The 26,133-nt window shown below is 38.9% G+C and overlaps 1 protein-coding gene across 7 annotated transcripts in view; it reads right to left on the bottom strand.

Annotated features, from left to right (window-relative positions):
- The window catches only part of MAGED1 (MAGE family member D1), a 63,330-nt gene extending 42,002 nt beyond the window's left edge, over positions 1–21,328 (bottom strand). For 3 of the 7 annotated variants that reach the window (XM_077888735.1, XM_077888734.1, XM_077888727.1), the window contains exon 1: positions 21,202–21,253. The gene's annotated coding sequence lies outside the window, so the exon portion shown is untranslated. Of the gene's footprint in view, positions 1–8,149; positions 8,217–21,201 lie in introns of all 7 variants that reach the window. The other 4 variants (XM_077888732.1, XM_077888730.1, XM_077888731.1 and 1 more) reach the window with 2 other exon arrangements.
- Between the last annotated feature and the right edge of the window lie 4,805 nt (positions 21,329–26,133).

Genomic DNA, 26,133 nt, shown 5'->3' on the forward strand with positions numbered 1-26,133 from the left:
CTCAGGCAGCGGCTCCATGTGGCCCCGGGAACGGGATTCCAGCAGTGCAGGCCCCAGAGCCGAGGGCGCTGGGGGACACAGCCCAATATCCGGCACTCAGCGGAGGCCGGGAGGATGTAGGGCAGCAAGGAAGCTCCTGCCTCTGGGTGGCCCCGAGCTGTGCAGATCAGCACCCTCACCCTGGAGCATCCGGGAACCCATAGACTGGGAGCTGCGGTAGTTCCTGTGGAAGCTGACTCCAGAACTGGAAAGCTGGCCACCGCCACTGTTGTTCCTCCTGGTGTCACCTAGTGCCTGGGACTGAGCAGGGCCACCAGGGAGCAGGGGCCTCACAGGATAAACAGCTCCCACTGAGCCATACACCTGGCAGGGGGCTGGGCAGCTCCCCCAGGTGCACAACCTCAAATCAGCAAAGCAGGCCCCTCCCCCAGAAGACCACCTGGAAGAAGGGGAAAAGCAAGTTATTGACCAAGCAGCACTAGAAAGTTCCAGGGGAAGTCGAGGGATTTACAGTATATAGAATCAGAGGATACCCTCGTTTTTTGTTTTCTCTTTGTTCCCCTACACTCCTATTTTTCTCTCTTTTTCTCCTTTTTCCAGTACAACTTATTTTTAGCCATTCTGCACTGAGCAAAGGAAAAACTCACCACAAAAGAAAGAATCAGAAACAGTACTCTCTACCACAGAGTTACAAAATTTGGATTACAATTCAATGTCTGAAAGCCAATTCAGAAGCACAATTATAAAGCTACTAGTGGCTCTAGAAAAAAGCATAAAGGATTCAAGAGACTTCATGACTGCAGAATTTAGAACTAATCAGGCCGAAAATAAAAATCAATTAAATGAGATGCAATCCAAACTGGAGGTCATAACGACGAGGCTTAACGAGATAAAAGGAATATTGTCTCACATTTAGATCTTTCATCCATTTTGAGTTGATCTTTGTGTATGGTGTAAGAGAATGGTCTAGTTTCATTCTTCTGCATGTGGATGTCCAATTTTCCCAGCACCATTTATTGAAGAGATGGTCTTTTTTCCAGTGGATAGTCTGTCCTGCTTTGTCGAATATGAGCTGACCATAAAGTTGAGGGTCCAATTCTGGATTCTCTATTCTGTTCCATTGATCTATGTGTCTGTTTTTGTGCCAGTACCACACTGTCTTGATGACCACAGCTTTGTAGTACAACCTGAAATCTGGCATTGTAATGCCCCCAGCTGTGGTTTTCTTTTTTAATATTACCCTGGCTATTCAGGGGCTTTTCAGATTCCAAACAAATCTTAAGATAATTTGTTCCAACTTTCTGAAGAAAGTCCATGGTATTTTGATAGGGATAGTATTAAATGTGTAAATTGCCCTGGGTAGCATTGACATTTGCACAATATTAATTCTTCCAATCCAGGATCGTGGAATATTTTTCCATCTCTTTGTGTCTTCCTCAATTTCTTGCAGAAGTGTTCCGTAGTTTTTAGGGTATAGATCCTTTCACTCTTTGGTTAGGATTATTCCTAGGTATCTTAGGCATGTGGGTGCTATTGTCAATGGGACTGACTCCTTAATTTCGCTTTCTTCAGTCTCATTGCTAGTGTACTGATTTCTGGGCATTGATTTTGTATCTTGCCACACTGCTGAATTGCTGTATGAGTTCTAGCAATCTTGGGGTGGAGTCTTTTGGGTTTTCTATGTACATTATCATGTCATCTGCAAAGAGGGAGAGTTTGACTTCTTCTTTTCCAATTTGAATGCCTTTTATTTCATTTTCAGGTTGTACTACAAAGATGTGGTCATCAAGACAGTGTGGTACTGGCACAAAAATAGACACATAGATTAATGGAACAGAAGAGAGAATCCAGAAGTGGACCCTCAACTTTATGGTCAACTCATATTCGACAAAGCAGGAAAGACTATCCACTGGAAAAAAACCAGTCTCTTCAATAAATGGTGTTGGGAAAATTGCACACCCACATGCACAACAATGAAACTAGACCATTCTCTTACACCATAAACAAAGATCAACTCAAAATGGATGAAAGTTCTAAATGTGAGACAAGATTCCATCAAAATCCTAGAGAAGAACACAAGCAACACCCTTTTAGAACTTGGCCACAGTAACTTCTTGCAAGATACATCCATAAAGGCCAGAGAAACAAAAGTAAAAATAAACTATTGGGATTTCATCAAGATAAGAAGCTTTTGCACAGCAAAAAAAAACAGTGAACAAAACTCAAAGACAACCTACAGAATGGGAGAAGATATTTGCAAATGACGTATCAGATAAAGGCCTAGTACCCATTATCTATAAAGAACTTATTAAACTCAACAGCAAAGATACAAACAATCCAACCTGAAATGGGCAAAAGACATGAACAGAAATCTCACAGAGGAAGACATAGACATGGCCAACACGCACATGAGAAAATGCTCCGCATCACTTGCCATCAGGGAAATACAAATCCAAACCACAATGAGATACCACCTCACACTAGTGAGGATGGGGGAAATTAACAAGGCAGGAAACCACAAATGTTGGAGAGGATGTGGAGAAAGGGAAACCCTCCTGCACTGTTGGTGGGAATGTGAACTGGTGCAGCCACTCTGGAAAACTGTGTGGAGGTTCTTCAGAGTTAAAAATAGAACTGCCCTACCACCCAGCAATTGCACTGTTGGGGATTTACCCCAAAGATACAGATGCAGTGAAACGCCAGGACACCTGCACCCCGATGTTTATAGCGGCAATGTCCACAATAGCCAAAGTGTGGGAGGAGCCTCAGCATCCATCGAAAGATGAATGGAAAAAGAAGATGTGGTTTATGTATACAATGGAATATTACTCAGCCATTAGAAACAACAAATACCCACCATTAGCTTCGAAGTGGATGGAACTGGAGGATACGACAGCCTCAGAAGGAAAAATCTTCCTTTAATTGGGGTTCTTGAGGGCGCCGAAAGGGACAGAGGACCAGAAACTGTATTTGAACAAATCATAGCTGAGAACTTCCCTAACTTGGGAAGTGAAACCGGCATTCAGATCCAGGAGGTAGAGAGATTCCCACGCCCCCCAAAAAAAATCAATGAAAACCACTCACACCTCAACATTTAATAGTGAAACTTGCAAATCCCAAAGATAAAGAGAAGATCCTTAAAGCAGCAAGAGACAAGAGATCCCTAACCTTTATGGGGAGAAGTATTAGTTAATAGCAGACCTCTCCACAGAGATCTGGCAGGCCAGATAAGGCTGGCAGGATATATTCAGAGTCCTAAAGGAGAAGAACCTGCAGCCAAGAATACTTTATCCAGCAAGGCTCTCATTCAGATTAGAAGGAGAGATAAAGAGCTTCCAAGATAGGCAGAAACTGAAAGAATCTGTGACCACCAAGGAGCTCTGCAAGAAATATTAAGGGGGACTCTGTAAAAGAAAGAGGAAAAAAAAAAAAAAGAAAGAGGAAGTCCAAGGAAACAATCCACAAAAAACAGGGACTGAATAGGTATTATGATCACACTAAATTCATATCTTTCCATAGTGACTCTGAACATCAATGGGCTTAATGATCCCATCAAAAGGCGGAGGGTTTCAGACTGGATAAAAAAGAAAAACTAATCTATTTGCTGTCTACAAGAGACTCATTTTAGACCTAAGGACACCTACAGCCTGAAAATGAAAGGTGGGAGAACCATTTACCATTCAAATGGTCCTCAAAAGAAAGCAGGGGTAGCCATTCATATATCAGATAAATTAAAGTTTATCCAAAGACTGTAGTCAAGAGATGAAGAGGGACACTATATCATACTTAAAGAATCTTTGCAACAAGAGGACCTAACAATCATGAACATTTATGCCCCGAATGTGGGAGCTGCAGTATATCAATCAATTAATAAACAAAGTAAAGACATACTTAGATAATAATACACTGATACTGGGAGACTTGAACACACCGCTTTTTACAATCGACAGATCTTCTAAGGACAACATCTCCAAAAAAACAAGAGCTTTAAATGATACACTGGACCAGATGGATTTCACAGATATTTACAGAACTTTACATCCAAACGCAACTGAATACATATTCTTCTCAGGTGCACATGGAACTTTCTCCAGAATAGACCACATACTGGGTCACAAATCAGGTTCTCAACTCATACCAAAAGACTGGAATTGTCCCCTGCATATTTTCAGACCATAATGCTTTGAAACTTGAACTAAATCACAAGAAGAAATTTGGAAGAAACCCAAACACGTGGAGGTTAAAGAGCATCCTGCTAAAAGATGAAAGGGTCAACCAGGAAATTAAGGAAGAATTAAAAAGATTCTTTGGAAACTAATGAGATTAGATTGGAAACTAATGAGAATGAAGATACAACCAATCAAAATCTTTGGGATACAGCAAAAGCAGTCCTGAGACGGAACTAGGGAACATCAGAAATAACAGAGGGAACATTGCAATACAAGCCTCCCTCAAAAAACTGGAAAAAAACTCAAATACACAAGCTAACCTTACACCTAAAGGAACTGGAAAAAGAACAGCAAATAAAACCTATACCAAGCAGAAGAGAGATAATAAAGATTCAAGCAGAAATCAATTAAACAGAGACCAGAAGAACTGTAGAACAGATCAACAAAATCAGAGTTGGTTCTTTGAAAGAATTCATAAGATAGATAAACCATTAGCCAGCCTTATTAAAAACACAAGAGAAAAGACTCAAATTAATAAAATCACAAATGAAAAAGGAGAGATCACCACCAATACCAAGGAAATACAAATGATTTTAAAAACTTATTATGAGCAGCTATACGCCAATAAATTAGGCAACCTAGAAGAAATGGACACATTTCTGGAAAACTACAAACTACCAAAACTGGAACAGAAAGAAATAGAAAACCTAAACAGGCTAATAACCAGGGAGGAAATTAAAGCAGTCATCAAAAAACTCCCAAGACACAAAACTCCAGGGCCAGATGGCTTCCCAGGGGAATTCTATCAAACATTTAAAGAAGAAACAATACCTATTCTACTAAAGCTGTTTGGAAAGATAGAAAGTGATGGAATACCTTCAAACTCGATCGATGAGGCCAGCATCACCTTAATTCCAAAACCAGACAAAGACCCCACCAAAAAAGAATTATAGACCAATATCCCTGATGAACAGATGCTAACATTCTCAAAAAGATCCTAGCCAATAGCCAACATTAAGAAAATTATTCACCCTGACCAAGTGGGAATTATCCCCGGATGCAAGGCTGGTTCAACATTCCTAAAGCCAATCAATGTGATAGATCATATCAGCAAGAGAAAAAACAAGAACCATAAGATCCTCTCAATGGATGCAGAGAAAGCATTTGGCAAAATACAGCATCCATTCCTGATCAAAACTCTTCAGAGTGTAGGGATAGAGGCAACATTCCTTAGCATCTTAAAAGCTATCTATGAAAACCCAGAGCAAATATCATTCTCAATGTGGAAACACTGGGAGCCTTTCCCCTAAGATCAGGAACAAGACAGGGATGTTCCCTCTCACTACTGCTATTCAACATAGTACTGCAAGTCCTGCCTCACTAATCAGGCAACAAAAAGAAATAAAAGGCATTCAAATTGGCAAAGAAGAAGTCAAACTCTCCCTCTTCGCAGATGACATGATACTCTACATAGAAAACCCAAAAGACTCCACCCCAAGATTGCTAGAACTCATACAGCAATTCGGCAGTGCAGCAGGATACAAAATCAATGCCCAGAAATCAGTGGCATTTCTGTACACTAGCAATGAGACTGAAGAAAGAGAAATTAAGGAATCAATCCCATTTACAATTGCACCCAAAAGCATAAGATACCTAGGAATAAACCTAACCAAAGAGGGAAAGGATCTATACCCTAAAAACTACAGAACACTTCTGAAAAAATTGAGGAAGATACAAAGAGATGGAAAAATATTCCATACTCATGGATTGGAAGAATTAATACTGTGAAAATGTCAATGCTCCCAGGGCAATTTACACATTCAAAGCAATCCCTATCAAAATACCATGGACTTTCTTCTAGAGAGTTGGAACAAATCATCTTAAGATTTGTGTGCAATCAGAAAAGACCCCGAATAGCCAGGGATATATTAAAAAAGAAAACCAGAGCCGGGGCCACCACAATGCCAGATTTTAAGTTGGACTACAAAGCTCCGATCATCAAGACAGTGTAGCACTGGCACAAAAACAGACACACAGATCATCTGAATGGAATAGAGAACCCACAAATGGGCCCTGAAATCTATGGTCAACTAATATTCAACAAAGCAGGAAAAAATATCCACTGGATTAAGGACAGTCTTTTCAATAAATGGTGCTGGGAAAATTCGACAGCCACGTGCAGAAGAATGAAACTAGACCACTGTCTTACACCATACACAAAGGTAACTCAAAATGGATGAAAGATCTAAATGTGAGACAAGAATCCATCAAAATTATAGAGGAAAACAAAGGCAACACCCTTTTTGAACTTGGCCACAGCAACTTCTTGCAAAATACATCCATGAAGGCAAGGGAAACAAAAGCAAAAATGAAATATTGGAACTTCTTCGAGATAAAAAGCTTCCGCACAGCAAAAGAAACTGTCAACAGAACTAAAAGACAACCTACAGAATGGGATAAGATATTTGCAAATGACCTATCACATAAAGGGCTAGTTTCCAAGATCTATAAAGAACTTATTAAACTCAACAGCAAAGAAACAAACAATCCAATCATGAAATGGGCAGAAGACATGAACAGATATTTCACAGAGGAAGACATAGACATGGCCAACAAACACATGAGAAAATGCTACACATCACTGGCCATCAGGGAGATACAAATCAAAACCACAATGAGATACCACCTCACACTAGTGAGGATGGGGGAAATTAACAAGGCAGGAAACAACAAATGTTGGAGAGGATGTGGAGAAAGGGAAACCCTCCTGCACTGTTGGTGGGAATGTGAACCGCTGCAGCCACTCTGGAAAACTGCGTGGAGGTTCCTCAAAGTGTTAAAAATAGATCTGCTCTATGACCCAGCAATTGCACTGCTGGGGATTTACCCCAAAGATACAGATCCAGTGAAACGCTGGGACACCTGCACCCCGATGTTCATAGCAGCCATGTCCACAATAGCCTAACTGTGGAAGGAGCCTTGATGTCCACTGAATGATGAATGGATAAAGATGTGGTCTATATATAGAATGGAGTATTACTCAGCCATTAGAAACAACAAATACCCCCCATTTGCTTCAAAGTGGATGGAACTGGAGGGTATTATGCTGAATGAAGTAAGTCAATTGGAGAAGGACAAACATTTATGGTCTCATTCATTTGGGGAATATAAAAAATAGTGAAAGGGAGTAAAGGGGAAAGGAGAAAAAATGAGTGGGAAATATCAATGAGGGTGACAGAACACAGGAGATACCTACCTCTGGGAAACGAACAAGGGGTAATCGAAAGGGAGGTGGGCGTGGGGTTGGGGTGACGGGTGATGGGCACTAAGGGGGACAATTGACGAGATGAGCACTGGGTGTTATGCTATATGTTGGCAAATTGAACTCCAATAAAAATATATACAATCAATCAATCAATCATTGTAACCATTTTGAAACTATTCACTTCTACTTGACTCCTGTTCCCTAGCTCTACTAAACCAGAATGGCTTCTGAACTTCCCATTTCTTCAGGTACTTTCCAAACTCAAAAGCTATATGGCATACTCAGGTAGCTACATGGTCTAATGACCAGTAGCTCGCTAGGCCCCACACTCAGGGATTCTTATCTGCCAGATTAATGGCTACTTCTATGCAAAATTAAGTTCTCAACCTGATGCCTTCCAGGAGGCCTTCACTGAGTTCTAGAATGGGTTGGAGGACCCTCTTCCATGTTTCTACTGACAGTACAGTCTCCCTTCCATCATAGCACTCCCTGTTGCAATTGTCTGTGTCTATCTCATCCACCAGACTCAGTAGAAAATACATCTAATTTAGCTATGTCCTCATTATCCAGCAGAGTCTAGATCACTATATATTTGCTTACTTAATTGATTGATAGTTAATGGTATATCTAACTTTTCTAAGGCTTCCACTCTATCTTTCCCAGTAGTATCCCAGCACTTCCGATATTCTTAGACTATGTATATTTCCCTTCTCACCTTCTATGACTTCCCCTTTTGTTCACTCATACTTCTTGTCTTTCAGGGCCCTGGGGAAAACATTTTCCTGAAAACCAAGAAGATAAATAGAGGGAGTGAAAAGTAGTAAGCTATGCCCATTTCCCCTTCAAACTATCAGTTCACTGTGCTCCTTCCCATTTGAAATCCTTCCTTAGTGGCCTCTAGAATCCCCCCTCCTTAAAAAATAAGCTTACCTAAACCCTTCAGTATTTTTAGAACGACCCTTCACCTTGCCATAGATGAGATAGTTTTCTCATAAGCATGCTGATTCTCCCCACCCCCACTCGGTTCCAACATTCCCAACTAGTAAACCCCAGTACCCTGGTATGCCAAACCTATGAATAACACACTATTCAAGCAGTGTCTGTGAGATGGGCATCCTCAGCTGGGTTTGCATGTAATATAAAGCAAAGCACAACATGTAAAAGATAACAGGGTTAGTTTAGTGTCCAACTGATAATAAAGAAAGATGACATGTTTTCTAGAATATCTTTGCCTTGCAAATATGTGAGAGGTTGTAGTCAAGGCATTAAAACAACTTTACACAAGTAGCAGCCAAAGGATGAAAGGAAATCAAGTGAAGAGCTACAACATGCCACTGTTTTCAATGATTTATCTTGAAAATTCAAATTCTCAACATGTATAGAGAAAGCAAAAGTAGTAACAGTAGTAAAAAGTAAAGAAATAATGAACTAAAACATGAAATAAGCATCTCCTAAGTGTAAATATGCTAATGCATTCATATTTGTGAAATATCTAAAAAATATAGTCAGGTCCAAAAGGTACATTAAATACTAATTGTAATTAAAATTTGGAATTATTATTCCATTATCTGTTTTAAAATTAAAAATCAAGGGCAGCCCCGGTGGCTCAGTGATTTGGCGCTGCCTTTGGCCCTGGGAGTGATCCTGGAGTCCGGCGTCGGGCTCCCTGTGTGGTGCCTGCTTCTCCGCCTGCCTGTGTCTCTGCCTCTCTCTCTGTGCGTGTCTCTCATGAATTAATAAAATCTTTCAAAAAATTAAATTAAATTAAAAATCAATAATATATATGTATGATATTTCACATCTTCATATAGAACATTTTGTCAACTTTCTGAAAGTTAATAAACTCCTAATTTTTAATCACTACAATTTACTTCTATAAAACCTTGAACTCTGGCAAGGAAAGAAAAAAGCCAGGGCCCTCCTGGCCCTATGCAAGGGCTCCCTAAAGGACAGATTCTGGGAAAGAAAAGAATAAGGAGAGAGTGGGCTAAAGACAGTTGTTCAAGGACCCTCCAAAGACACAGGGTCATCTAAGCCACTACACTAGTCTTTATACTCTGCCATCCACAGATGCTGGTTATTAACTTCCTGGTTCTGATTCTTGACCCTTGAGTCTGAAGAAGAGACAACGGGCTCAAAGCCCCCCTACAGAACCCTTGGCTAATCAATTGGAGAAGGACAAACATTGTATGTTCTCATTCATTTGGGGAATATAAATAATAGTGAAAGGGAATATAAGGGAAGGGAGAAGAAATGTGTGGGAAATATCAGAAAGGGAGACAGAACATAAAGACTCCTAACTCTGGGAAACGAACTAGGGGTGGTAGAAGGGGAGAAGGGTGGGGGGTGGGAGTGAATGGGTGACGGGCACTGGGGGTTATTCTGTATGTTGGTAAATCGAACACCAATAAAAAATAAATTTAAAAAAATTTAAAAAATAAAATAAAATAAAATAAAAAAATAATTGCTAAAATCAACTATGTGTATCACAGAATAATAAAGCAGCCTCCCTCATTCTCAAATGGCCTCAGAGGCTGGGCAACCACATTCAATTGTGGTGCCCAATTCTTGGGCCTTAAGATTCTGGAAAAGATAAAACCAAACCAAGGTTCTCCTGTAGAATACCCCTGAAGCAGCTAAATGTAACTGTTCCAGGAGAAATGTGAAATAGTAACCAAGTCCCCCATATCCACAGCCAATTACAGGTCCTGGCTGACCCTGATCATCTCCAAGCCATAGTTTTCTGGCCTCAAAACTGTGGGGGAGGAAAAAAAACAAGGTATAAATCCACATACATTTCATAGTCAAAACTGGTACAATTCTTGTGAAGATCAATTTTTCCATTGTCTAATAAAGTTGAAAGGATGCACATACTATTACCACATAATCCCTTTGCCATAAATGTATCCTAGAGAAACTCATGCACAGATGCAACAGATGTGTACAAGAATGTTCTTACCAGCAAAAATGGGAGGCAAACCAAGTGTCTACAAACAGTAAAATGTATAAATAGGTGTATATGTACACATGTGTCTATACACATAGACAAAGTCAAGTCAGGAAATATGGTTACCTCTGGGAGAGAGAGAGAGGATTACAAATGGAGGCTTCTGAATAACTTCCAATGTTCTGTTTTTTGGTTCTGGAAGGTTCTTTTATGGGTCCTTACTTTATAATTATTCACTTTAGTGTACATTTACATTTTATGCAACTTTCTGTATTTTTGTTACATTGCACATTTAAAATTTTTTTTAAAAAAAAAGGAATAATCCAGGGCCTTCCTATGGAAGTTCCTTAAAGCATGTGTTCTCAACCTTTCTGAGGTGATTAATATTATTATAAAAAAAAGCATCTACTTCTATAAAAGCTGCAGGGACTGGCTATCATATCCATTTGCAATAGGATTTTTGGAAACACACACCTGGGCAAGCCAGGGTCCTACCAGCCATACCATTTACCTTAAAGTTGCTAAAGGCAGTTGTTCAAGTCTCTCCAAGAATAGAGATCAATATAGAATGCTATCTTAGCTCTTACATTCAAGATTTTACCACCAGTTCTTTCTTGGCCCTAATCCTGGTTATGCACCGCCAAAAGGCAAAGACAGAGACAAAGACAGAACTGAAACAAACAAAGCCAAGGCCAAGGAATATACTGCTAAGCTGGTTAAGGGCAACAACTCATGCTAGCCACTGCTGCTTCCATTCCCTACTTCTTCTTTCTGCTATGAAAATCTCTGCTCCTCTCTGGGACACTTAACATCATACACATGCACCACTCTCTACGTTTATATCCTAAGCATATTTATATCATGCATATATCATAAAATATGTAGATATACAAAATACAAATGTATGCATACGTATAATTTAGGACTACTATTTTGGCTAAGGACAAATGGGCAGAAGTAGCATGATTACAAAGAACGTTTGTGCTTTGAAATGCATGCTTTGGTAGGCCATATTGTTACTAAAGTTGGGACATAAGATGAGCTCTGAAGCTCTGAATCTTTCAGGGGCCAAAGTAAGATGGAATCTACGTTGTTGAAGCACAAAGTGGTTACGTGAAAGCAACCAAGCACAGGCTGAAGGGGAGGCCGGGGTAAGAGCACGAGGACCTGGTGTCCACTTTGTACTAGCCGATAAATATTTTGAATATCACCTTAATTTGTATCTTAGGTGAGAGTGCAGGGACTTTGCCTTTTACATTTGAGAGACTTGAAGAACTTAAATGAAGATGTGAATAAACTGGCTGCCTCAAAAAAAAAAAAAAAAAGAAAATCTCTGCTCCTTTGATTTTCATGCCATCTATCTCAGAGCTATACTCACTCCCTCCACAAAATATAGCATCTTCCTTGTCTTCCTCTCTACTCTTTTTATCACCTTTTATCTTCTGCAATATCTTTGATGATCCCATAGCTAACTTGTCCATCACCCCAGCTTCACAGCTCCTTGACCTCCTCTACTTCAACTTACTCATCATCCAGAACTACTTTTCCTCTGAAATCCTAAGTTCCAATAACCTACTCTGACCACAATTTCTTGTCTGCCATATGACCTTATTACTTCTACTCTTTGAGCTTTGAAATTTCTATGTAACTTCTCCCACGCCCATGCACATATTCACACAGCTTCTCTTTCTCTGGATCCACAGAATAATCTTTCTGAGAATATACTCTTCCCTGACGAGACTAGATCCCATGGCCTATAACCTGAACAAATCTCATCAGTAACCTCAACAACTTATTCGCCCCTCAAACCTTCTACCACCCACAATCATCACCACCCCATTCAGTCTAAAATCAAACCCAATGTTTGCCTTCTTTGCTCCTACTTCTAGGCAGCTTAACATACCTGGATAAAAAGACAAAACTAAAAACATTTTATTTCCAACCTAGATAGGTGTTCAATACTGCCTATAAATCTTCTTTCATTCTCTAAAGAAAGTTGCAAGCTTCCTCCTCTTTGCTCTGGCCCCTGGCCATCCCCTCTCACACTCCAAAATGCCCTTACTACCTTATTCACAGAGAATAAAGGGGCACCAAGAAACTCCCCCTATTTCTTGCTTCTCCAAAACCTTAAAAACATCCCTTTCTGACTCTCCTTAACTCCAATGTCAAAAGTAATGCCCCTTCTCTTGTTCATGGCCTGTACTTCATATGTCTCTACAAATCTTTTCTACATTTTGTTTCACTAGTTATCCCCTTTCGCTCCTATTATTTAAACTGTTTTTATCAGTTCCTCCCCTGCAGAACACCTAAACATTTTCAAATCTCTCATCTTAAAAATATACATGTACCACCTATTATCTATTCTACTTTTCAGATAAGATCTTTGACATCAAAGTCTACACTCATTTCATCAACACTTTCACCAATTATATTAGTCCTCAGCACATGAGCCTTCACTAACACTGATCCATACATACTCGCTGCCCTGGTTTCCCCTAAATCTATTAGATTAAATAGAACCCTCTCAGTCTACATCCTATATAATTATGTACAGAAATTTCACATTTTATATTTTAAAAAGTTTAAGATAGTAGTCTTAAAAGACAAACACAATACATGTTCATTAGTATACAACCGTGCCTGACACACAGAAACTCATAAAAGGAGATTCAGTATCTTTGATTATCATTCCACTCTCCCAGAGATAACTGTTAAGGCTACAGTCCAACCTCTGGGGAATGCTGAGCAATCATCTCATTCCTCCTCATACTCTTGAATCCCATGAAGAAGAGGAAGAGGAATTCTCAGATTACTTAAGGATACACAACTGGGCCTCAGTGCCAATTGGTGGAGCTTTGAAGGAGGAAACACAATCAGCAAAAGTTCTGGTGGGGCCTGTTAAAGAAAAAATTATCCTGACACTTGTTAAAATGATAAGATTAAAAGGACTATTGTGATAGTGTCAAGACTATTGCAATAGGGAAGAGAAAATGGACTGCAATCTGAATAGGGTAAAGACACCTGGGAATCTATAGCTAAGCAGTAGATCTGGATGGGAATGCAGGGAGGGGGGCTCAATGGGTAGAAAATTAAGAGGAAACATTAAGAACAGGGAAATCTTGCTAAACAGACTTAGAATTCTTGTTGGAGGCAGACCAGGATGATCACATATATCAGGGGTAGGGGAAAGTCGCATTAAATTGATTCAGCAGGATTCTTTCTAAAACTGGACTAGGCAGGTCAAAGACCATGCCCAAAGATGAGATCTAGTTGAAATGAGGGCTCCAAGGAGCACGACTCCCATTTGGTCAAGGAGGGAGTATTTGTTAGCCCTTTTCCACTCTTCAGCTGTCCTGTCCTTGGGCAATGTTTCTTCACTGAAATATTCTCTATTTTAGACCTGTTGCAATGAGATGGCCCCAGGATATATATGCACATATAGAATTATAGACATGCAACACTATGTCCATGTGTATGCACAGATCTTATATACCTGTAATATTTATCACATATATTATATATAAAATGTCATGCTACACTGTACTCTATGTTTGTGTATGTATATATTATGTATTACACTAGATTATAACAGATGTACTACTACACACACACAACTCTCCCATATACCACACACAAATATAAGGTGCAGTGTAACATGACATTGTCTCTCTCCTGGACCGCTACACCTCTATCCTCCTCATGAGTCTCCTACTGTCCCACTCCCATCTGCCCACCCCGCACATCATCAGTACATCCCAAAGAGAACTGTATATCTCATCCACTTAGGACAATTCCATTATTTCTTCCTCATAGGTTTCAGAGTGAAATCCTACTTTTCTGACCTGACTTTAGGGGCTCTCAATATCCTGGCCCTTATCTATATCTCAGTTTCATTTCTCTTCCTCTACATAAAACTTATGTTCCAGTTAAAACCAACAACACAAGTGCCTTTCTTTAAATATATCTAGATTCCCACCCCCACTTCTTCTAGGTTCATCTGACTAGAACACACCTCATAGCTCTTCTACCTTCATATTTCCTCTATTTATCCAATATCAAACATTATCTTCCCTTCCAAATCATTTGCAAATGCTCCTTCTGGGCCTCCTCACGGCCTATCATTTGCCCTCACTTGCCGATACCCACCATAGTACTCATCATACTCTTTAGACACTGTCTGTTCATTTACTCATACCCCCACTATAATGAATCTTCATCAAGAACAGGAAACCAGTCAGGTTTACCTTTACATCCCCTGTATCCAGCATGAGACCAGATACAAGGTAGTGTGGTCTATAAATTTTCACTGAATGAATGACTACATAAACAAATGAAAGCCACACTTAGCTAATTTTCAATGGAATGCTGCTGGAGTCATTCACTTGTATTCAAAAAGGTGAGGAAAAGGGCAAAACAGAAGGTCACATAGTGTGACTGAAAATAGGAATAATCCCCTGAGCACTCACATCTTGCTTTCTTAGTACCAATCACTACTGAAGGAATATATGCCTCCTTGCAAAATGGCTGATTCCAGGACTGGTGCAGAAAATGTACTCATTATTAATGAGCCTAAAATATCTTGTGTCAGAAAGCAAGAAACGGCTAGATGGGTGGGGTTTTTTTTAAAGATTTTACTTATTTATTTAACAGAGAGAGAGCATGAGAAAGAGCACAAATGGTGAGGACAGGGAGAGAGAGAAGGAGAAACAGACTCCTTGCTGAGTGGGGAGCCCGATGTAGGGCTCGATCCCAGCACCCCAAGATCACAACCGGAGCCGAAAGGCAGATACTTAACCGACTGAGCCACCCAGGTGCCCCTGGGCGATGGGTATTAAAGAGAGCACTTGTGATGAGCACTGCATATAAGTGATGAACCACTGAATTCTACTCTAGAAACCAATACTGCACTGCAGATTAACTAACTAAAATTTAAATTAAAAAAAAAAGAAACCAAGGAGGCCAAGATCTAATGAAATCATGTAAAGGATACAGGAGCCAAACAGAAAAGTCTCCTAAATTCTAAGATGACACAGTCTGGGCATCAAAAATAAATCACAGTAGATATATACAATAAAATACATAAAAATCCATGAATTCCCAAGGATACTGAAGAAAACAACGAAAGTCTCTAGGAAACCAACCCATTACTCTGATAGATGAAAAAAAACATTTATCCTGACTTTTACTAAAATATTTTGGGACAAAAAAAAGCTAATAAAGAAAAGGTATTTTTTACAAAATAATTTCAGCTAATAAATGCAGAAGGATTGATAAAATTAGACCACTCTTTTTCAACTACTACTGAAATAGTGTATTTAGACAATTATCTTCAATGGCTAAAATCAATAGGAGAAAGGTTGAGAGGAGGTGCTACAATGGAGAGATCAGGCTGACAAAACCTGAAAACAAAAATCAACCCCAGAACCAGTTAAAAAGTTAAACCAGATATGATGAAATGCCATAGAAAGTGCATATCACTACCTGAAATGATTTCTTCCCTTAAAAAATCATTGAAACTGAATCTAATAAATCCTCTAGTTCTAAATGCCAGTGAACAGAAACATGCAGTGGAAAAACTGAATACCACCTCAAGGAAGCAATCATCTAAATCCATTTGTTGATAGGATAAGTGACTTAGTTTCTCTAATAAACCAGTGGTCTTTAAAATGGGGGGGTGACTACAGATGGTTAGGAAAAGACTTAAAAGAAAAATATCCAGTGGTAATAAACAGTGGCCCTTGTTTAGATACAGATTTAACAAAGCATAATCTGCCTTTGGCTCAAGTCATGATCCCATGATCCTGGGATCAAGTCCCACATCAAGCTCCCTACATGGAGCCTGCTTCTCCCTCTGCCTATGTCTCCACCTCTCTGTCTCTCCTGAATAAATAAATAATCTTTAAAAAACAAAACAAAGCAAATATAAAATGACATTTTTATTAATATCTTTTTAATGGGACACCTGGGTGGCTCAGCAGTTGAACACCTGCCTTCAGCCCAGGGCAAGATCCTGGGGTCTCGGGATCGAGTCCCACATCAGGCTCCCTGCATGGAGCCTGCCCCTCTCTCTGTGTCTCTCACGAATAAAATCTTTAAAAAAAATAATAGATTTTTAAAAGATTTATTTATTTGAGAGTGTGTGCATGCACAAGCGGGGGGAAGGGCAGAGGGCAAGGGAAAAAGAATCCTGAGCCCAATGCAGGGCTTGATATCATGACCCTGAGATTATGACCTGAGCCAAAATCAAAAGTCGGATGCTTAACCAACTGAGCCACCCAGGTGCCCCTAAAAAGACATCTTTGAGACAATCATGGAAATTTGAATATAGCCTGGGTATTAGATAATATAAGGAATTACTGTTAATCCTATTAAGTATAATGGCCCTGTGGTTACTTAGTATAATGCATTTAAGAGTTAGAGATGTATAGTGAGTTATTTACCTGTGTAATGACATAATGTTTGGGATTGCTTTAAAATACCCCAGGGAAAAAAGTGGGTGAGGAGAAAAGATCAAAGGAATTTGTACAAATGGTATTAATTGTTGAAGCTGTGAAATGGATACATGTTTGTCTATTTTACTAACTTTAAATGTATTTGAAAATTTTAGTAATAAATGAAAAAAGGAGCCAACGTCAAGGGTTCCAACTAGCTTCTTCCAAACTGGATAGTTTGATCAACAGAAGAAATGATGACTGCAATGGATTGAAAAGTACTAAATATATAAATATGCACAAGTTGAACAAATAGAGAAAAGGACAACAAAAACATCTCAAAAAATATAAATATACCTTATGGGTGATGGTTTTAAATACCAGCTTTAAGACTTATATTTTGCATTTTATAAATAACAGGTCCCTCAGCAGGATTTCTTCCTCTCCCTACCTCTTTATTATTTGATTTTTACCTTTATTCTTTTGTATATGATATACAGTGATAAGAGCATGGGATATTATAGAACTATGCATTTGAATGTGAAGAGCTTTTGAGGCTTTTTAAAAAATATTTTATTTATTTATTCATGAGAGACACACAGAGAGAGGCAGAGACATAGGCAGAGGGAGAAGCAGGTTCCTCGCAGGGAGCCCGATGCGGGACATGCCCTGAGCCGAAAATAGACACTCAACCACTAAGCCACCCAGGCGTCCCAGCTTTTGAAGCTTTGTAATTGAACAAGTTTCTTAACCAATTTGATTCCTTTCCTTTCCTATTAAATGGAAGAATTTGTACATCATAATTCTTTTTTTGTTTTAATTAAATAAAATGTTATACATTGCCTGATGATAAATAGAACCTTAGTAAGCACCACTTGTCTTTTTTAAAACAGAAATATCAGCCATGAAAGGCACATTGGGAAAAAGAAAGAAATTTGAAAACGGATTAAGTGGGGCACCTGGGTGGTTCAGTCGGTTCAGCGTCTGCCTTCGGCTCAGGTCATGATCCCAGGTCCTAGGATGGAACCCCACATTGGGCTCCCTGCTCAGCAAGGAGTCTGCTTCTCCCTCTCCCTCTATCCCCACTCATGCTCTGTCTCTCTGTCATAAATAAAATCTTTAAAAAAAACTTAATTAAAAAAAGAAAATGTATTAGGTATTAGATGATATTAGGAAATTATTCTTAATTTTTATTGGTGACATAATGGTAATTAAATTATCTATAAAATGTCCCTAATATTAGGAGATAAACACTGAGATATTTAAGGGTAAAGTGCCATGATGTATGTTTCTCAAATGGATGTATTAAGTGGTATTTCAATCAAAATGTCAAGAAGAATTTTTGTGGAAATTGATGAGCTGAGTCTAAAATGCATATGAGGGACGCCTGGGTGGCTCAGCAGTTGAGCGTCTGATTTGGCTCAGGGCATGATCCAGGAGACCCAGGATCAAGTCCCACATCCGGCTTCCTGCACGGGGCCTGCTTCTCCCTCTGCCTCTGTCTCTGCCTCTCCTTCTCTCTGTCTCTCATGAGTAAATAAATAAAATATTTTTTAAAAATGCATATGAAAATTCAAAAGACCAAGAATCACTAGGCATTATTGAAAAAAAAAGAACAAAACTGTAAGACTAAATGACTATATACATATGATATATATTATAAAAGGACATCCATTATAACAGTGGTACTTATATAAGGATAGAAAAATTAACCAAACAGAACAAAATTCAGAAGAAATAAACCCACATAAATAACTTAGTCATTTGATTTATGAAAAACATGACTCTATAGGAGGGAAATAGCTATCTTTTCAATAGTGATATTAGGTTGATTAAATATCTGCTTTTTTAAAGAGTGGGAGCATGAGGTGAAGTGGGGGCACAGAGGGAGAGGCAGAAGTAGACTCTCCGCTGAATAAAGAGTCGAATACAGGGCTTGATCCCAGGACCCTGGGATCATGAAATGAGCCAAAGGCAGACATTTAACCGACTGAGCCACTCAGGCACCCTTGAATGTCCATTTCAAAAAATGTAAAAAAGGGGGGCCTTTACGCATACCAATAACTCATACTGAAAACATACAAAGAAATCAATTACAAATAAATTGTGAATACAAATGAAAGATCAAACAATACCACCACATAGGTTAAGCAGGCTCCCTGTAGGAAGCCTGATGCGGGACTCAATCCCAAAACCCAAGGATCACGACCTGAGCCAAAGGCAGATGCTCAACTACCTAGTCACCCAGGCATCCCAGGGCCAACTATATTTAAAAGGTTGCCTGTACAGACAGACAAGTACTCAATTCCTCCAATTTAACATACCAAACATTTATGGGCAACATATCATGAGCACACAGTGATAAGAGCAGTGAGAGAGGTAAGCAAATATGCTGTAGGATAGCACACAATGCACTGCGGATAAAAGATGGAAGAAGACGTGAGGATGGATGTAAAGATACGTCTTCTAGACGTATTAGGTATGTAACTAACAACATACCTAAATGTATGTAAAGACATGTCTTCCTAGAGGGCTGGTAACTAACAACATACCTAATTGATAGCAAGAAGCTCGCCAAGATTAAAAAACAAAAGAATATGGGAAATGTATGTGCCTGGATTAGGTTATTTCAGTATGTAGAGTGCTACATTAAAGCCATGCAAAAAAGTGACAATGGGCAAGGGGGGTGTGGAAGCAGAGTGAACAAATACAGAGACACCAACATAAGATATATCCTGTTTTTCCCATTAATAGCTGTACATAGTTCGTGCCCTCACTTCCTTTAGGTTTCTGCTCAAATGTTGCCTTACCAGGGAAGCCTTCCTCACCATCCCTATTTAAAATACTACATCTCCTCTCCATTACAACTTACTCATATTTACTATATATTCATTTACTGTCTCTCAATTAAAGTTTAATAAGCTTTTTATTTTCCACTGTTGTATCCTCAGTGCTTAACACTGACACATAAAGTTATTCAATAAAAAAATTCTTAGATGAATAAATGATGGTTGCACACTGGGTTGAAGCCGTGGGATATTTAAATGCTGTGTTACTATAACTTGACTAGAGAATACAGAGACATCAGCAATACCCTTCGAAAAAGTTTTTAAGTGTTTTAGTATCATGAAGTCGAGCCTGACTTTTTTCTAAACGAACTGAAAATTACACCTAGCCCAGAAAAAGATTTACGTCTTATTTTGGCAAGTATAACACACTAGTTACAGGAGGAAAGGAATAAATTGCTTGTTAAAGGGAATTCTTGGTGAATAAATTCCTCTTTAGAGCCTGAATAATCCTGACGCTCATTTTAAGTTTAATGATCATATCCCCTCTCTTGGGTAAAAAATTGAATAATAAATTGTGATTAACTAACGTTCTCACGAGACAAAGTAAACATGATGAATGGAACAGAAAAATATATTTCACCTTGCACGAAATAGAGAATACTTGCGAAGTTCCCAGGAAAACTTTGAAAATCTGTCAGCTTGCTGTTCAATGTTGCCACCAAAGACCAGAAAAAGATTTGAATAGGCATAACTCATATGAAAAAATAAATTTGTGATTGGATGTCATATCTGTCAACCATTTCTGTCCTATGACAAGTTCTAAAGGAGATGGGAAAGCTTCGACCATCAAGAATTGACACAAGTTTTACAGGCAAAACCCCTATGACTGCTCCTCTAAAAAGTGGGGATTGAGTTCTGTGCCAATTTTTTTTTTTTTTTATGTCAGGAGGGTTAAAATCAGTGCAGTTTCTGATGTATCATTTTGGTTAAGAGTAAAAATAAACTCAGCAATAATATAATAATCTGAACAAGCTCCTGTGTCTTAGGACTAAAATTTCTGCCACTGCTTATTTTAAGGAAATAAAACAGAGTTGACCTTGAAACTGAAGTCACACCTGGTTTTGGCAAGTTTTTAATTCAAAGGACTCTGAAAGAGGCGGGCAGGAGGGGCGGGGGGGTGGAAAGTAAAGTACTGGAGCTGAAGAAAAAGGAAGGGCGTAGATTCCTAACGGGAGAAGGGGGTTGCAAAAGTTTTGAGGCTAAAAGGGGCCGGGGAAGAAGGTGGAAGTTAAGAGGTAGGAAAAAAATCTGTGGTAGAGGAAATGGCCCAGGCTCAGAAATATCAGGTAGAGGATCTGGGGTAACGAGGAGAGGTGAAGAATGACCAGGGATAAAAGGACAAAAATAGAGAGGGAGGACAGCCTGCCATCTTCAGAATAGGTAGACAGGCGACCGGAACCATAAGCGTCAGAAACATCCTTCACACAATGTGCTCTGGGGATGAAATCTTTCCACCCCATGTTGAAGCAAGGAGGAAAGCTTCCCGGGAGGGTTTGGAGACTCACTTGTGAAAATTATGAGCCTCTTTCTTTCCACTCACCTCAGTGAAGAAAGCCCCGACACAACGATGGCGTAACCGGAAGCGCTATTTTCCTTCGTTTGGCGGAAACTTATTTTCCGACGCCACGCCCCCTTTACAGGCAACTTCCTGTGCCTCTCTAGCAAGCTTTTACAATACTTTATTGCTCTGGCTTTCAGCGTATCAGAAGCTGGTTAGTGATGTGAACCGGCTCAGAGACAGTAACTTTTTATTAATTAAAGCTCTAGGGTCGCCTGGGTAGTTCAGCGGTTTAGAGCCTGCCTTTGGCCCGGGGCGTGATCCTGGAGTCCCGGGATTGAGTCCCATATCGGGCTCCCTCTCCCTCTGCCTCTCTCTTTCTGTGTCTCTTATGGATAAATAAAATCTTTATTTTTTTAAAGATTTTATTTATTTATTCATGAGAGACACACAGAGAGAGGCAGGCAGAGACACAGGCAGAGGGAGAAGCAGGCTCCACGCAGGGAGCCCCATGTGGGACTCAATCCCGGGACTCCAGGATCACACCCCGGGCTGAAGGCGGCGCTAAACCGCCGAGCCACCGGGGCTGCCCTAAAATCTTTAAAAAAAAGAAATTTTAACTCTAGTCATCCGAAGAACTGCATTATTTCAGCCAAACCCCACATATCCAAATTTGTCACCTCGCCTTATTGATTTAGCCCTTAAAATACCTTCCTAACCCTTAGTGCCTTGACTCTCGGATGTCAACAGTTATGTATTTGCCATACTGGTTTACCATTTTCTAACATACCATGTTGAGTAAAAAGTTCATTTTTATAAGTGGCATACTTCGATTTCGAGATTTTAAAAAAATCTTAGATCTGAATCATTTTTGTCTCGGAATAGTATCCAAAGAGTTACATGCTATACTCAAATTAACAAATAAAGGTAAATTCATCTAGAAAGCATTCTTGTATATGTATATACCCCCCCCAAGAAAATGACAACTGACAAAATTTTCTTTTTTTAAGATTTTATTTATTTATTTATTTATTATGAGAGACACAGGCAGAGGGAGAAGCAAGCTCCATGCAGGAAGCTCGATGTGGGACTCGATCCGGGGTCCCCAGGGTCATGCCCTGGGCTGAAGGCAGGTGCTAAACCGCTGAGCCACCCAGGGATTCCCAAAATTTTCAATAATAAGAATAATCCTTACTCTGGTTAAAAGTTCAATATTGAATCACCTATTGCCACTACCTCCAGAAAACACTGGGTCCAAAATCTGTACCTGTTTTCCTTTTTTGTGGTTATTTTCAGTCAATCTACTACTATACAGTGAGCATCTACCATGTCCCAAATACTGCGCTACACTCATGGGCATTGCAATAGGAACCCACAGCTTAGGAGCTAAACGTGACATTTTAAACACATAAGAGCCTGGCATAAAATAGGTGATTATTGATGTTTGTCAGATGAATAAATAACCAAAATGTGATCAGGGAAATGACAGGGGCCAGCACCAGGTTCTTACTTTTGATGGTATTTTTATAGTTCATTTCAACATTTTAACTCATATTTTGTCATTCAAACAGCAGATTCTGAACAACCACTCAGCGTAAGGTTCCGTTCCTGATATTGCCCATATAAAGAAGAATAAGACTCAGTCCTGGATTTCAAGACCCTCCAAACAGTGGGGGAAATGAATACATAAACAAGTAGCAACGCTATAATGCGACAAAATAATAGGTAAAGGAGACCTTGTAGGAACTATGACTATCCCATTGATTGGTGAATACTAAAAACCTAAAATACACCTTATCTACTAGAGAGTGCTCAATAAAGATTTGTTTAATGTTGAATAGATTATTGAATGGACGAATGAAAGGGAAGAATGGCAGTGGACTTGAAGTATACTGTGAAAGGAGTAGTAATGGGTCATGAATCTGAATGTTAGAAGAGGCCAGAGAAGGAAGGATCATGGAGTTTGAGCTTAATTATGAGGAAAACAGAAAGCCAAAGAAAAATTTTAAGCAAGAAAGTATTTAGTAATATTTAAAACCAGAATACAGAAAATGGGTTGTACTGGTGCAATCTGGAGGCAGAGAGGTTGATTCAGAGGATATTGGTGTAATCAAAGAATAAATACAGAAAATTAGGGGCTTATGCTATTAATAATTAATTGTATTTGGGAATTGAGGTGGAAAAGTTAGCCAGTGGATTATCAGAAATCCAGAGGCATCGAAATCTGATAATTTTTCCTCGACTTCCTCCACATTCAAAATTTTGACAAATCCATGCAACAAATATTTATCGAACAGTTAATATGCACCGGGCTCTGAGGATAGAGCCATGACCAAAATGGATAAAAATTTCTGCCCTCACAGGAACTACATTTTTGTGTCGGATAATAAAATATTTAAGAAAAAACATACCAGCAGGTGACAAGTATTATGAAGAAACAAAGCAAGTAAGTAGGATAGCAATGTACACAGGGGAAGAGGAGACGAATGCTATTATGGAAAAACTCACTGAAAGGGTGATATATGAATAGTTACAGATTTCATCCATTTCTCTCAGTCATCAGGATCACTTAGTTCAAACCCTCCATGTTTCTCCCCAAATCCCAACTCCTTAGCATGGTATACAAAAACCTTGGTAGTCTAACTTTGTCTCTCTCTCTCTCCAGGCTCCTCTCTAACTACTCAGCTTTTCCTTTTCCCACCCTAAGTCAAAGTCTCATACAAGTGCTTACAATTTGGAAAGCGCACTGAGACCTCAAATCTACATGCTTTCACACCCTGCTATCTAGTATCACCTTTCATAGATCAGATCATATTTTATCTCTATCATTAAGCCTTGCTGACTCTTCCTTCCACTCCTTAATCAAAACCAGACAACTGTTCCTCTTTTCTGCTTCCACCATGTACCTTGTTCTTATCACTTTATTTTATTCACTCGACAAACATTTGTTAGTCAACTACTGTGTGCTTGTCACTGTTCAAGGCAATACAGATACATGTTTAATTAAAGGAGTGGAAAAAAATCCTCACACATTTGAAACTTACATTTTAGTGAGGAAGACAAGCAATAAGCAAATAACATAATAAATACGAATTTATAAAGCTGTAGTTCTTGCCTCTGGGTGCCCATTATAACCACATGCATTATTTTCTATATATCATATATTATAATAAAGATATAAAGAATAATTTTAGAGGTGCCTGGGTGGCTCAGTCAGATAAGCATCTGGCTTTCAGCTCAGTTCATGATCCAGGGTCCAGGGATCAAGCCCCTGCTCAGCAGGGAGCCTACTTCTCCCTCTTCCTCTACTCTCCCCCTACTCATGTTCTCTTCCGCTTACTCTGCTCTCTCTCTCTCATGTAAATAAATAAATAATCTTTTTTAAAAAGAATAATTTTAAACAGGTACCCAAAACTGACACAAAATCATATGCAGTAAAAACTTTCTACCTTATACCTGGCCCCTAGTCATCTGGTGAGTTTCTTAGTTATTCTTTCAAAGATATTTTATACATAAAGTAAACACACACATATTTTTTAACATTTTTGCCAAACAATAGCATATAATACAAACTATTTTGCATCAATATTTTTTTTTACTTAACTATATATGCAGGCATGTGTTTCACCTTGTTACATATAAAGAGATCTGTCTTTTCTTAAAATTACACATAATAGATTACTTTTTTGGTATGAACAGTACCATGAACATTAACACATGCATAGATTCATGTTACCACACCACAATCAGGATACATAACAATCCCATAACCCCCCAAAGTCTCTATGATATCCTGTTTTAGTCACACAGTCTTCCTTACCCACAAATCCTAACAAAGACTCCTGTTCTCTTTCTTTTTAAAAAAAATTTTTTTAAAGACTTTATTTATTTATTTATTCATGACAGACACAGAGAGAGAGAGAGAGAGAGAGAGAGAGAGAGAGGCAGAGACACAGGCAGAGGGAGAAGCAGACGCCATGCAGGGAGCCCGATGTGGGACTCAATCCCGGGTCTCCAGGATCACACCCCGGGCTGAAGGCGGTGCTAAACCGCTGGGCCACCAGGGCTGCCCTCCTGTTTTCTTTCAATCTAGTTTCTGCTTTTCTAAAATGTCATACATGGAAGCATAGAACAAGTAACCTATTGAGACAGGCTTTTTTTGCTTAGGATAACACCTTTGAGATTCATCCAAGTTGTTATATGTATCATTTGTTCATTAGTTTTTTTATTTTTGAATAGTACTTCATTGTATAGATTATCACAAATTTTTTATCCATTCACCAATTGAAACATTTGGGTAGTTTTCACTTCTGGAGATGATGAATTAAAAGACTATAATATTCATATGCAGTTTTTTGTATGAATATAGTTTTAATATCTCGAAAGAAATACCTAGGAGTAGGATTGGTCATGAATGGTTATGGTACGTGGAAGTTTAACTTTTTAAGAAACTGCAAAATGTTTTTCCCTTTCCAATTAGTATTATGTTGTTTCTTAACTTTTTAAGTTGTTTTAACTTAACTTTTTAAGAAACTGCAAAATGTTTTCCCCTTTCCAATTAGTATTATGTTGTTTCTTCATGAGTAGTTGTACCATTTTGGACTTCCACTACGATGTTGACTAGGAGTGATGAGAAGAATCTTTTTGCTTTGTTCCAGAAATTAAAGGGAAAACATTCTATTTTTCAGCATTAAGTAAAGCAGGAATGGCTATAATATTAGAAAAAAATAGACTTGAAAACAGAAAAATTTATTACAAGTAAATAAAAACATTTTATAATGATAACAGAGTATATCCATCTGTAAGATATTAAAAATACAAACACAGATGCATATGCACCTAAAACTGGAGCCCCAAAGAAGAGAAACAAAGTCATAGAATTGAAGAATGTTAAGGAGAATTCAACAATAGTTGGAAACTTTAACGCTCCACTTTCAGGAATGTATAGGACAACAAAGCAGAAGATCAACAAGG

This window comes from Canis aureus, chromosome X (genome assembly GCF_053574225.1).
Source record: "Canis aureus isolate CA01 chromosome X, VMU_Caureus_v.1.0, whole genome shotgun sequence".
Classification (NCBI taxonomy): Eukaryota; Metazoa; Chordata; class Mammalia; order Carnivora; family Canidae; genus Canis; species Canis aureus.